At 43.6% G+C, this 10,530-nt stretch overlaps 1 protein-coding gene across 9 annotated transcripts in view; it reads left to right on the top strand.

Annotated features, from left to right (window-relative positions):
- The first annotated feature begins 2,094 nt into the window (after positions 1 to 2,094).
- Positions 2,095 to 10,530, top strand: part of LOC146715020 (adhesion G protein-coupled receptor L3) — a 270,499-nt gene continuing 262,063 nt past the window's right edge. For all 9 annotated transcript variants that reach the window (XM_085451382.1, XM_085451387.1, XM_085451384.1 and 6 more), the window contains exon 1: positions 2,095 to 2,769. The gene's annotated coding sequence lies outside the window, so the exon portion shown is untranslated. The remainder of the gene's footprint in view (positions 2,770 to 10,530) is intronic.

Here is a 10,530-nt window from a genome sequence, read left to right as displayed (position 1 = left end):
TTTGCATAAAGAAATCTCTTTCAGAACAAAGTAAGGACTGAGCTGATACACTTGCTACAAATGAGAGTGAATGTGAAGAAACAGAAGGTATTTTTAAACGTGTGGATGACTACTTGACACGTTTGTCAGTTTGCTGTTTATTGTCCATTACTGTCATTGTCTGATCTGACTTTTTTTCTTTGCTACACAAGAGAACATTTCTGAATACTGACAAGAATAAATTAAAAATACCATTAATTCTTGAATACTCTTTTTTTGTCAAACTTTTATTGGCACAGATTTTATTTTTCATTTCGTTTTTCAAAATTCAACAAAGGAGACTGCTACATTCATGCTGTCCGTGCACATTTCTTATCACTTTCATGATTTCGCGTTTCTTCAATAACACTAGAAATAAGTCTAACTTTGCCTTCATTTCCATGTGTTTGAAATGCCGTTCTGTCCCAGTGCTGGGATAAAACTGTTTATACTTAACTCCTGAAGTGTGTGTTATCCGGAAGTCAAACAAAAAGGATCTGATCTGAATCGGGCCTGTATTCTTTTAATCCGCAGGAAACTGGTTCTCCCAGTATTGCTGTGGTGTTCGCTCCACTGCTAAAGTGTAGGCTTTTAATGTGCACTGGTATTGCATGGCACTTAAGCTGTCACTTTGAAGCTACCTGGGTTTTTATGCAAGTGTAATGTCGGGGAGCTTTGGTCAGTCCTCTACCTGAAGAAATCCATTTGCGCTGCGAGCGCAAAGAAAGCAGTGCCAGGCAGAGATAACGCTGCATCTTTGCAAGAGCGGCCGTCCGGTTATTTTTCATCGGCGTGTTGAGGAATTCAAGGTGTTCTTCAGACGGGAAACAAGTGCAAAAATGTGCTTTACGAGCTCTGTGTTTGCATGGGCTCATTAGCGGAGCACTGGGTGAGTGATTGGATGATTACTTATTGTTTGATTGTAATTAGGATTATTAAAGTGATTAATTGGCTATAGGATGATTGAGAGGGCGAGTGGCTGGCTGGCTCCAGCTGGAGATGGGGTGCAGCTGGGGCTGCTTTCAAAGGTCATCAAAGATTTTAGTGTTTTGTTTTTTTAATCTCTACATCGATCTGCCACCCCGGGGTTACATTTTGTAAAACTGTCTTCGATTGAGGCTTAAAATGCATTATACTGGCAAAGGTTTTCCCTTGTCTGCTTTCACATGCGTATGAATTGAGCGACACCCCATTCCTAATCCACGAGGCTTAATATAATGTTTCCACCCTTTGCAGCTATAACAGCTTCAAGACTTCTGGGAAGATTTTCCACAAGGTTCAGGAGTGTGCTCATGAGAATTTTTGACCATTCTTCCACAAGCGCATTTGTGAGGTCAGACACTGGTATTGGATGAGAAGGCCTGGCTTGCAGTCTTGCTCTAATTCATCCCAAAGGTGTTCAGTTGGGTTGGGGTCAGTACTCTGTGCAGGCCAGTGAACTTCTTCCACACCAAACTCGTTCATCCACGTCTTTATGGGCCTTGCTTTTTGCACTCTTGCACAGTCGTGTTGGAACAGGAAGGGGCTATTTCCAAACTTTTCTAACAAAGTAGGGACTTTGAAATAGCCCAAAATTTCTTGGTATGCTGAAGCACATTCTAACACCTGAATTCAATGATTTCAATGGGGGAGTGAATACTCTTGGCTATATAATATAAGTAAAGGGAACAGCTGGAGTTACATGGGATAAATATGTACCAGCCTCCAGCTAAGTCGTCTGAATTACTCTTCTTAATAATCACCTAAAATCTCCCCCCTTCTTTCTCTCCATTAAGCTTTTATTTGACACTTCTTACTCCAGTTATATTCTTAAAAATCGCTGAAGCTTCTGAGAGAGAAGCAGAGGATTTCTTTATAAATATTGCATTCACAGGCGCACACACAGAATGTAATATAACATAGGACTCCTTGCCAGCCTCAGGCGAGATATAGGTGGAGGGTTTTTTCTTCTTCCCCTTGCTTTGCAGGATGTTATCTCGTGTTTGCTGCTAGGTGGAGCCCGAGTACACGGCGAGAGCGGCAGTCCGCATCCGAGTTTTTCCTCTCACCTTTCACTGGCTCTCCAAAACCCCTTGGTCTCCGTACAGAATTACTCCCAGCCAGTGCGCGCAATTGGTTTGTCATAGTCGCAGAGAGCTCAGTTTTTCTGGACCCAAACAACTTAGCTTCTTTTTCTTTTTTCTTCTTCTTCACACTCCTCACCTCTTCCGTGGAGCTTTTCTCACAAGATACCCTCCCTTCCCTACCTCCTCTTGTCCCCACTCCTCATTTGCCCCCCACTTAAATTCATCTGGATACTCTTTTTTTCTTCTATTTTAAATCGTGTGTTGGTGTGCGTGAGCGCATGGTGGCGAGAGGGGCTGCTGGCGTTTTTCAAGCTTTTTACGGGACGTGATGTAGCCTCCCCGCACACAGAAAGGACGCCTTGTGCCATAAAGGGATCTAAGGGGACAGTGTACCGTGGATGCAACGCGAGGAAGCCGCTGTTTCATCACTGGATAGTGGAGCAGCAGCGGCAGATAGAGGCGATTTTTACGGGGATATTGAACGGAGCGACAGGAGGCAACACTTTGGAATCGCTGCCCTCCTCTCTCCCTCTCTCTCTTCGACCCCCATCAAGTCTCTCTCTTTCCCCCCCACACACAAACACACACTCGCTGTGCAGTAAAGGACTGTACCTGAAAAGACACTTGAAATTAACGCTGACTTTGAGGACGGAGTGCTATTTCCTCCGCCGTTTCTAAATGCGCGGTAAGTGTGACGCTCGTGTTTCTTCAAAATGCATTTGGCCGTCAGTTTGTGCGCATACCCGCCGCTGTCTTCAGATTTGGGGGGCTTCGGGGCGATGATGATGATGATGATGGGAGTGATGGTGATGATGATGATCCCCGTGAATGGACGCCCCCCTGCAGCGGTGCAGAAACGCTCTGTGTGATGTATAATGTCAACCTCGGCGTCCCCTCCACTCTTTAATTACTTTAGCCGGGCTATCGGTGCGTTCAGGTGCAATCAGCGCCCGTCAGATCGAAATTTGGAAATATGAAATTTCACCCCGTTTTATTTATTTATTTATTCGTGTATTTTTGGACTTATTAAACGTCCTGTTGGAGGGTTAAAGTGAGCTGGTTTCCATACCAATCAAAAGGCGCTTAAAACGACATGTAGTGCTTTCCCCCATTTGTTAAATGTCTTTTTAAATAAGTTGCATATCCGCTGCATTCCTATGAATGAAGTTTTCTTTTTCTTAGTTTCTTTGCCTCATGATTTAAGGAGGATGTCTCGATGTGGTTTGAATGGGATGCAGCTGAGACGTGATTGCAAGGGCTGAACTGTGCGTGTGTGTGTCTTTCAAAGATGCCCGAATAGGCCTGTGTTGTGTGAGGGTAGATGCAGTGGTGTGAGTGGTCTAAATATTTTATAATAGGTAGACTGTGCCTCAAGAGCGAAATATGCAGTTTATTGGCGTAGGCTGTGCGGGATCTTCATATACCTCCACTCTCAGTCAGCATGACTTGTTTACATTTTCTAAAAGTGTCAGTGTTTGCAGCTGAACGTGTGCTGCAGCGCGGGGAAATAAAACCAAACAAAGCAGCAGCAACCACGCAAATAATGCACGGATTAATTTATGCATGCACGTAAAAAGAGAGAAAGGTGAGTCCTGAGCTGAAGGAAGCCGTGTTGCCCGGCGTCTGTGTGAGAGAAATGCAGGGTTGAGGTTGAGGTTGAGGGGGGGGGGCACTGCACCGAATTCTTTGATGTGAAGACAGCACACTGTCTTTCAACATCAGAATCAAAGCGGAAAAGGTAACTAAGCCCATCGCTTTGAATCGGATCAGAAGTTTTCTCATCGCTGCACAGTGACGCCCTTCATTTCCAATTCATCATTTAGAATATGGTTTGATTTTCTTCCTTCCTTCTTCTTCTACTTGTTCTATTTGATGCTGAATAATATAACAGCTGTGGCCTGTGGGGGTGATCTTTCATGAGTTTTTCAGCCAGGCTTTTGGCTTCTTGTACTTCAGAATTGTGACTAACTTCCACGCACCCCACCCCAGCCCTCCTAAAAACTCCTTTTCAGGATGTCATTAACGCCGTTGTTGGCTGTATCCTTATCTGACAATTACATTCATTATGCCGGGGACTGCAGCACCATCTGTCATATAATCTCCATCGGTGAAAATGCCCCCAAGCAGGCGAGAAGCAGACATATGCACAGCGTGTGCACAGAAACGCACACAGTCAGTTTTCCTCTACCAACAATAAAAACTTTGCCTTCCTCCTCCAGGGGAAACTGGAGGGGACATCCGATGCTTTATGACTAAACCGCAATGTCAACTTGCACTTTGTTTTTCCACGTGTCTCATCGGTCTTGATTCAGCTGAACGTCGCTCCTTGCGGAATATAAACTAGGTTACATTTAACGTAACAGCGGCTGAACCCGACGTCCGGTGGGATACCTGACGGGACGGAGCTGTATGAAAATAAAATAATTCTTCCCTTGCTTTTCCCTGAGCTGCCGTCACGGTAGGAAAATGGAGCTTGACTCGAGCTGCCGCCTGATGTATTGATTGAATCGGTTACCTCGGGTAAGGGAACGCGGGGAGATGACGCCAGGTGGGGAGGGATGGACACAGAAACAGCCCTGCTGCACTGTCACTTCTTATGCTCTTAATTGTCTCTCAGCTATCTGCTATTATTTCCCCCCTAACCCTCTTTTTCCTAAGCTCTTAGAAATTAAATCAATTTTCTTTAATTTTATTTTATTTTTCCCGGGAATGATCACAACCCTTCACCTTGAAAACCACTGACATGACTCATTAGAGGCGGCGTGAGAGACAAATTCATGCATGCTTTTGTCTGCTGAGTGACTCACTCCATCGTGCTTTTTTTTTTCTTTTTTCCTCACAGTGTGAGCCCAACACTTTGTGCTGGCACATATTTCTTCCTGTTGCATTGTATTACACTAATATGGGTTAATTCAGTGCCCTTGCTGGAAAGCTCCCCCCCTTCTCATTTTGTCGGATCTCTATGATGCCCCCATCCCCACCCTGTTTTTTTAAAACTCCGCTGATGTTGTGTAGCTTTTCAGCAAGAGAATTTCTCTCCTTAGGCAGCTCCATTTATTTGATTTGATTTTTCTTTTTCTTTCTTTTTGGACACAAAAAGTCGGGAGGAATCCAATTTCTCGTTGGCGTATGAATGGAGATATAGGCCTCTCAATTTTCTTCATAGGTTAGCTTATGCAGGCTCATATTATGTACAGCGAGGGCTTTTACTGGTGTATCAATTGGGGGGGAAAAAAACCACTCTACTCTCCGGAGAGTTGCATTTGTCAACATCTTTTGTGATTTTGCATTCAAATTTAGGGCATTTTAACACAAACCAGAGCCACTGGTAAACATCTTCTAGTTGCAGTCAGCGAGGATTATATAAATATACCGATATATCGGTGCATCCCTGCTAGAAACAGGATTAAAAATGAAGTGCAAACTTTCTGGCTTTCAAGAAATCAATTAGACTCTAGAGATGCTGGACCTGTGCTGTAAAAGCTACCCCTCTGGTGGTAAGTTAAAACCAGCGATAAAGACTCCAAACGCTGTACTAATTGACCCTTATTTGAGAAGCACTACAGCAGAATCACTGAGTAAATGAATCCCTCTTTATTCTCTTACACAACTGCCTGTGGTGTAGTCATCAGACTGAAACTGCAAACCTGAATAATGCTCAAGGTCACGTACTACATGCACAGCAGCAGAGGTCACAGTTATATTTTCTTTTCTTTGTTTCTTTATTTTTGCGCTCATACAAACAGTGCACAGTGGGACCAGAGCTCTGACTGTGATTTTCTTTTCATTTTGTACATTAGCGCTAATGGAGGAGAGGATTTATTTGTATTATTTATTTAGGAGAAATCGGAAGAGGTGGAGATGGCAAAACACAACACTTGTTTTTTTGGCAACTAGCAATTACTGTAGGGCTAGATGAGATTGTTTGCCTGGACCCAGACCTTTAAATCCATTGTCAAGCATTATCAAGCTGTCTGCTGCGACAGGGATATTTTAAACCGTCGGTGCTTGCTTGTTTTTGGCACCCCCGAGGCACGGCGACTGAACGGCAAACGGAGGAAGATCCTGAGCTGTTTGTACACGCTCGTCTCTTAAAACCCCGACACGACGCTATGTTGACATCAGTGTTAACTTAAAGTGATGTTAAATTCCAGGAGAATAGTTTGGTCTTTGGTGATTGGTTCAGTGGAGAAAAAAACACACACAAAAAAATCTCCTTCCCACACGGAAATCGGTAAGCGTTGGAGGCGCTGCCGGACTGGAAATGGAAACTGAGATTAACAAGTTGAGAGTTGTGTTTTCTGTCAGTCTAATGACTGCAGCTGTCCATTGTTTTGGGGCTCCTGGAGATACGACAAAATATCTGAAGCTTTAGAAAGCCTTGTGATTTTAAAACCGTGTTATCATCCAAGATGATGGCTGTGCTTTGATATTTGCTCATACTAAAAGTCTGGGGGCTTACTTACTGTACAGTACAGAAAGAGCCCTGCTGTACTGCCCACTGATATTTTTGCTATGTGCTATTTTTTGGGGGGGGAAAGGTCCGAAAAGGCTATGAAGAGTAAATCTAGTGAGGAAAAGGTGCTCTTAGTCCAGAGTTCTGTGGGCTTGCTGAGGCTAACTGCTCCCCATGGAGCTCCCACTAGAATTACATGCCCTCATAAGCCTTCTGTGGTCATACTTGCACCACCAATAGGAAAGCTCAATTGATGTAATAAACAGCTGGGGGATAGCGCAGCAACATCTATAAGAACGAGCTGGGTGAAATCATGACAATGACAGTCATTGCACACCTTAGTAATAATTCTATTCAGCTTTATTTATGCAGTGCCAAATCCCAACAACAGTCATCTCAAGGTGTTTTATATTGTAAGGTAAAGACCCTACAGTAACAGAAAAAACTCCCACTGTGAGGAAGCACTTGGAGACAGCGGGAAGGAAAATCTCCCTTTTTAACAGGAAGAAGCCTCCAGAAGAATCAGGCTCGTGGAGGGATGGCCATCTGTTGACAGGCTGGAGATGAGGGGAGGGAGACAGGACAAAGACACACTGTGGGACAAAGAGCCTGAGTTTACACCTGGCTAGTACTAGGTTAAGCCTTCATAACTGCCTTCATTCTCACAGCATGGAGTCAACAAGGTGCTGCGAATATTCCTCAGATATTTTGGTCCGTGTTGACATGAAAATGACAGCAAATCTACGAGGCATCCCAAAAGATCTCTATCGGACTGAGATCTGGTGACTCGATGTTATGTTCAAGGAAACAGTTTCTGCAGTCATGGAGGGATAGGCATGATCAGCAACAGCATTCAGGTGACGGCCGGATTTCAACAATTTGATTGGTACAAGTAGGTCCAGAGTTTCAGCTGCTCCAACAGTACAGATTTTACACCTGATGGTTTTCCTGATGTAACCATCCCGTTTATCCTAACTTTTGAGCCGCACTAGGAAGTGCACTAGCTAGTGAACCCCACCTGAGGCTGGATTTGTATCTCCTGGTCTCAAATCAGAGGTCTTTCGCATGTAAGGCAAATGTGTTAGCATGGAGACAGCATGGAGGAACACCCTAAAGTACTTAAAGTGTGTCAGGAAATTATCCCCCCACACCATTGAACCACCAACACCAGCCTCAACCGATGGAGCCATGCTTTCATGTTGTTTACGTCCAAATTCTGACGTTACCATCCGAATGTCATAGCAAAACTCGAGACTCATCAGTCCAGGCAGCGTTTTTCCAGTCTTCTCTGTTGTTAGCTGGTAGGAGGGTCACATGTAGCCCATCTGGTTTCAAACCACAGATGCACTAAATGGTTAATTAGATGAACATATAGTGTAATTAGCAACACTTGGTTCTTTGGACTGCTGGTCAGCACTGATTCTGCAGCTTTTGTATGCAGGTTGACACAGATGTTTGAAGAGTATACCTTTTTTCCTACCTATCATAAGCATAACTCAGAACTGCATAAAATCCATGACAAGTGTGTTTTTTAAAATAAGGACACTACAGAAGAAGAGCTTTCTGAATTCTCATAAAGGCTGTCTAAGTGATGGATTTAAAAAACCTATTTTGCAGTCGAATGATTGTTTATCCCTGCGGCTGGATGCTGACGTGCTAAGCATCACACGAACATCTTCAGGGAGTTTTGTATTTGGTGGCTGATTTTTCTCCTGTGTGTTTTAAATGATAGGTAGCTGTGTCTCCTGTATAATCCTATAAACACACATATGTAGTCTAGATACAGTTTCCAAATGTGCAGGTTTTTTTGTCTTTACTTTATTTAAACCTGTTTCCTTTAAAAGTAAATAAAGAAATCACCAGCTGGCCACCCGCTGGAGCAGATTCACATTCCTCAGGGCTCTTGGTTTTTCAAACGTCCCCAAGACTGGAGTTATCATGCTGTTAGGAGTGAGACAGGTCAGTCTGCTGGGGCCCTTTCTCTGTCAGGAATGTCACACAAGAAGAAAAGCAAAGGCTGAAAAAAAAAAAAAAAAGGAGGCACATGGCCACAGAAAGGTCCTTGAGGTCCGTGCCTCTCAACACTTTAGCTGTCCTGTCTCATAAAGAGCTTGGACACAAAGGTTTTGACACAAGCTTTCACAACCCCATGAACACTAAACTGTAGGAAATGGGGTTAGAGTTGAAATGGAGACTTCAGCTGGTGCTCGATGGAAAGGACGGACAATTAGTTCCCTGATTCTGCGTAGCTGTGGAGACAGTGACCCCGGTGTTTGAGAGCATTTTAGATGCCTTTTAAAATGCCGCTATAGTTGTAGGATGCAGGGAAATGCATCAATATTTGTTACGTCAAGAGCAAAGTTTTAGCAGAGGTTACTCGAGGAAGGGTTTGAACGCAAGGCATCAATATTATCTTTTTTGTGTATTTATTGCAGTGTAGAAACATAACACTTTTACCATTTTTTTTTAGATATATAGTAAAATACATGTCAGAAAAACACAGGGTGAGGCAAAAACATCTGGTATTTAGTAAACCCGACCAATTTTCCAACAATGCACCTGTAGTAGCATCATTTTCTGATTTCTCAGGATATTTTGCAGTTTCCCTACATAGAAACTTTGCTTATGTGGGTGTTAATATAGCTGGGTGGTCTGCCTCAGTGTCTTTGGCAAATTATCTTAGAGAACAGTGCAAGCTGGTTCATGTGCTGCTGTTGATAACTCTGTCACAACGTAGGCCTGCTTATATTTCCACAGGAGCACCCTTTCATAGTATTATTTGCTAAATTGTATAGAAAAGAGTGGGTGGGCACGCCCCCGTTCATCCGGTGAATAGGAAAAGGACGTTGAGCAGTTCTTAGGTAGGCAGAAGATCACCGGTTGCATGTGAATTCGACTGTTGCTTCAGTGTTGCTTCCGCTCCCGCACTGGCGGAACACCCCAGTCTTCGGCTGTGCTTTGAATTAATTAATTAATTAATTAAATTAATTTATGCATTCAATTTTAATAAAGGCCTGCAAGGCTGGTTCGCTGTCAAGCTCGAGTTTATACGTTACCGTGACCGGTGTCAGTGCGCTTTAAAAAATTCTTATGTTTTTCAGACTGCAGTTTTAATTATCTGCAAGCCAACCCTGCACCCTTAATTTGACACTTAGTTAAGTTGTCCCTGGGGGGGTCAAAACACTTAGCAGGCACATTTTAACACTCAACAACCTCTGCAGGCACAGATACAAAGACTGCATGACAAGAAGGCGCGAGCACAAAACATTAACTAGCTTCCGCAGATATAAATGCAGAATGCGTGCTTTCTGTTTTTCTTGTAATGCTTGCAGATAAGAGCGGCTGCAGTACATGACCACTGAACAGCAGAAGAGTCCAATCAGTCGCTACTTACTTGATGAAGTAAGCACTCACTGGATCTGTATCTCCATAAAAAGCGGTTTCTCGTACGGCGCTGTTAACACGAGGCCCACGATGGCAGACCCGGACCGGGGAAAATGAAGGTTTAAGAGGGAGGGGGAAAAAGGATAGATTCTCGTCTGGAGTGCAGATATGGACCCAAAAATGTCAACTTAGCATTTAAAGCAAGCCAAGCCACTCTTACGACCCTGTCAGTGGTGTTAAAAGGTATCCAAAAGCTATCAAACTGACAAAGCCTGACGGAGCCGCAGTACATCAGCCTCTTTACTACTCTGTAAAATCTGATACATTTGTCTATGTGCATTTTATAGTATAGCACCAAAGTTTTTTTGCTACTATATCGATAGCTTTCTTTTGTTCTGAAGTCCCCTCCTCAACCCCTTCCTTTGTGAACTTTAGACGAGGGAAGAGGATTTCAAACAAAGATGCAATGCTTCTCTGAGACCGAAGCCCTAAAAGAAGTTAATTTATGGCCTGTTTGGGAGGCAGGTTTGGGCTTGAATACATAATAAGGTAGTGCACCTGCAGCCGCATACAAATGAATGGAAATGGACGGTTAGTATTTACGCC

The sequence above is a fragment of the Copadichromis virginalis genome, linkage group LG3, assembly GCF_057382275.1.
Source record: "Copadichromis virginalis isolate Kocher_CV1m ecotype Utaka linkage group LG3, C_Virginalis_male_GT1.1, whole genome shotgun sequence".
In the NCBI taxonomy this organism is placed as follows: Eukaryota; Metazoa; Chordata; class Actinopteri; order Cichliformes; family Cichlidae; genus Copadichromis; species Copadichromis virginalis.
The sequence above is the reverse complement of the archived record's forward strand: the minus strand, read 5'-3'. Positions and strand labels throughout refer to the sequence as shown.